The sequence below is a fragment of the Podarcis filfolensis genome (genome assembly GCF_964270895.1).
Source record: "Podarcis filfolensis genome assembly, chromosome: 5".
Classification (NCBI taxonomy): domain Eukaryota; kingdom Metazoa; phylum Chordata; class Lepidosauria; order Squamata; family Lacertidae; genus Podarcis; species Podarcis filfolensis.
Window position 1 is genome coordinate 98,409,638 of NC_139608.1, and position 3,753 is coordinate 98,413,390.

Sequence of the window (3,753 nt, forward strand, 5' to 3'; positions counted from 1 at the left end):
GCTGATTTAACCGTCTCATCCTGTGTATTCCATTTCAACAGCAAGTTGTACATTCTTGACAAATTCTTAGTATTGGGTTCCAATAACTCTGTTTCTAGTTTTGACCTCTCCACCTGGAAGCCAATTTTCCTGTCCAGTTTGAAAACTTCATTTATCTGATAGTAATGAAGCCAATCTCTTACTTTTGACTTCAATTTCTCATAGCTCTGCAGTTTCACTTTTCCCTCCTCATGTTCTATAATTTCCCAATATTTTGGCCATTTGGGTTCCATATTAAGTTTTTTCACTTCCTTAGCTTCCATTGGTGACAACCACCTGGGGGTTTTATTTTCCAACAAATCTTTGTACCGAATCCTAACATTATATAATGCTTTCCTAACAATATGGTTTTTGAAACCTTGATGAGTTTTAACCTTGTCATACCATATATATGCATGCCAGCCAAATCTGTTATTGAACCCTTCCAAATCCAAAATGTCTGTGTTTTCAAGAAGCAGCCAACTTTTCAGCCAGCAGAAAGCCGCTGATTCATAATACAACTTTAAGTCCGGCAGGGCAAACCCCCCTCTTTCTTTTGCATCAGTTAGTATCTTAAATTTTATTCTGGGCTTTTTGCCCTGCCAGACAAATCTAGATATATCTTTTTGCCACCTCTTGAAACAATCCATTTTGTCCAAAATCTGTAATGTTTGAAACAAAAACAACATTCTCGGCAAGACATTCATCTTAATAACAGCAATTCGGCCTAACAAGGAAAGTCTCAAATTTGACCATACTTCTAAATCTTTCTTAACTTCTGACCAACATTTCTCATAGTTATCTTTAAATAAGTTCACATTCTTAGATGTCAAATTAATCCCCAGGTATTTCACCTTCTTTGCTACCGTTAAACCAGTTTCACTCTGAAACTTCTCTCTTTCAACCACTGTTAGATTTTTATCCAATACTTTCGTTTAAACTAATGAAATTCTTAATGACCTGTGGGCAGCTCATATAAATACAAATCAATATACAGATCAAGTGTTGCCTTGCACATTAATTTTCATGCAGAAGATCAAGTCTTCTGTATGATGTACCAGCGTTTTGTATCTGTAGAATGGATATGCAAATCTGGCCGGCTTCCAACAAATATAAAAGCACAATAAAACATCAAAATTAAAAACTATGCAGGGCTGCATTCTAAATGTTGAATAGTTATTTATCGCCTTCTGATGGGAGGGTATTCCACTACCAAGAAGACCCTCTGTCTTGTTCCCTGTAACTTCACTTATCACGGCGGGGGAACCCCCAGAAGGTTCTTGGAGTTGGACCTCAGGCTGAATGATGGGGGTGCAATGCAGCAGCTTGGACTAGAGGACCCTTGGCGTCCCTTCCAACTCTTCAATTCTGTGATTCTCTGATTAAATGAAGCCTGTTGTTGCATCCATTTTCACATTACAAATGTGTACATTTCTTATTCATGACCACAGACATTTGAGTATGAAAATGTAATGTGTAAAACATTCCAAGAATACTAATGTTACTGAATTAGAAAATAAAAGTATATGCATTAGCATTACTCCATGTGTAACTGAACCTTATCAAGGACGTTAGCAAGCTCTTCAAAATTACATCCATGTAAAACTCTCCATGTGGTTTAATAAGCAGGAATTTATGTGCTATTTCCATTGGCTGAACTCTTACCAAATTGTCATGTTTGCTTTCTGAAAAATAGAAGCGTTTGTTTGCAATAATTGTCATCACAAAAGGTCTGCAGCAAAGAAGGAAGTCCAGCTCAGCAAGTGTGACTAAGTGTTTTTTGTTAACTTTACTCACACTTTAATAATAGAGTTGAGGTGGATCTTTTCTATGCAAATGTTTTATTGATGCTTACTGGATGAGTAATCTCTACATTGCTTGCTGTATTAAAAAAAAACCTGGTTGAGAATTCTCATCAATCAGTTGCGGGAGGGGGGAGGAATCTCTCCCCCCACCCCCGTTGATCAGTTTTATTCCCTCTCTTTTATGATGGCCAGAGATGCTGTGGCAATGGATTTACATGGTGTCCTGACTCATTTGGAGAAGCAAGGGAACTATGCGAGACTGTTATTTGTAGACTTTAGTTCTGCATTTAATACTATTCTTCCACATAGATTGGTGCCCAAATTATTAGACCTGGGACGTCCACCGTGTTTGTGCAGGTGGATATTAGTTTTTCTATCAAACCGTTCCCAAAGGGTCAGGTTGGGTTCCCACGTCTCTGCGGATCTCATCATGAATACGGGGACGCCGCAGGGGTGCGTGTTGAGCCCACTTTTATATACGCTGACTGTGCCCCCAAATACCCCAGTAATAAGATCATTAAGTTTGCAGATGATTCAACGGTGGTTGGTTTAATCACGGCTGGAGAGGGGGAGGTGGCTTATAGGAAGGAAGTTGAGCAGTTGGGGGAGTGGTGCAGGAAAAACAACTTACTCCTTAACTTAAAGAAAACAAAAGAGATTATTGTGGGCTTTAGGAAATGTAAATTGAATATTCAGCCACTTATCATTGAGAGGAAGTGCATGGAACAGGTCTCAGTGTTTCGATTTCTGGGAATGGAGTTGAAAGATGACCTAACCTGTTGAGAGTGTGTTAACTTATGGTCTGTGTGTGTGGTTTGGGAGCTGCACAGCCAGGGAAAAAACAATGCTGTCCGGGGTTGTAAAGACTGCAGAGAGAATAATTGGGTGCACTCTTCCCACCTTGGATCAAATCTACGCTTCCAGGTGCCATAAGAAAGCTGCAGAGATAGCGCAGGATAGTACGCACCCCAGAAAAGATCTCTTCCAACTTCTGCCATCTGGAAGAAGGTACAGGGTTATAAAGACTAGGCCTTAGAAACAGTTTCTATCCAAATGCAATTCTGGTTTTAAACGCAGTATAAGGAGTATGTATAGGAGTATATTGTATTTTAAAATGGGGTTTCAGAGTTTTTAGAGGTTTTTGAATGCCTTATGTAGAGTTTTCCATTTCATTTTTTTCTGTATAGGAGAATGGCAATAAAGATATTGTATCGTATCGTATCGTAGACACTGTTGGTGTCTATGCAGTTTAATTAGGTCTGGGCTTTTCACATGGGCATAGCCAAGGGGTGTTCAGGGGGGCAGCTGCTCCCCTAAATCAATACAAATCTGAGGTTCTGTCCCCCTAACAAAAGCCTGCCCCCCCACTAGCAGAAAGGCTGTCTGCGCCCATGTCAGAGCAGTGTGTTTTCCTGAGGTTGGACCGTCAGAGCAGCAGCTTTTTGACTGCTTTGTAAGGTGTCTCAGAGAGACGGGAGAATAAATATATGCTTATTAGTTCCCCTATTGAAGCCAGTAGGATTAAAATGTGCTTAGCTTTTGCTAAATCATTAAGTTAAAGTACCTAAGGCTGTAATCCACAATATCACCACTAGACCAGCATTTTATCAGGGCTTGAACCACTCTGGGGGGAAAATCAGCAGAGTGATTGCCATTTGTGGTAAAAAGCAGGTTTTCGCAGGGAAAGTGGTAGACAAACCAAAAAAAGTTCTTGGACACAGACCTGGAAAGACCAGACCTGTGCCCACAAATGTGAAGTAAAGTCAAGTGTGGAGGAGTTCTCAGAGGATGCAAAGATGATGTTCACTGCAGATCTTCTTCACTTGCACCCTTGGCATCTCCCAGACATGAGATCAGTGATCACCAACCTTTTTTGGCGTAGTGGCATGTTTGGAATTCTGAAAGAATGTCATGGGGAACCAGATACAAA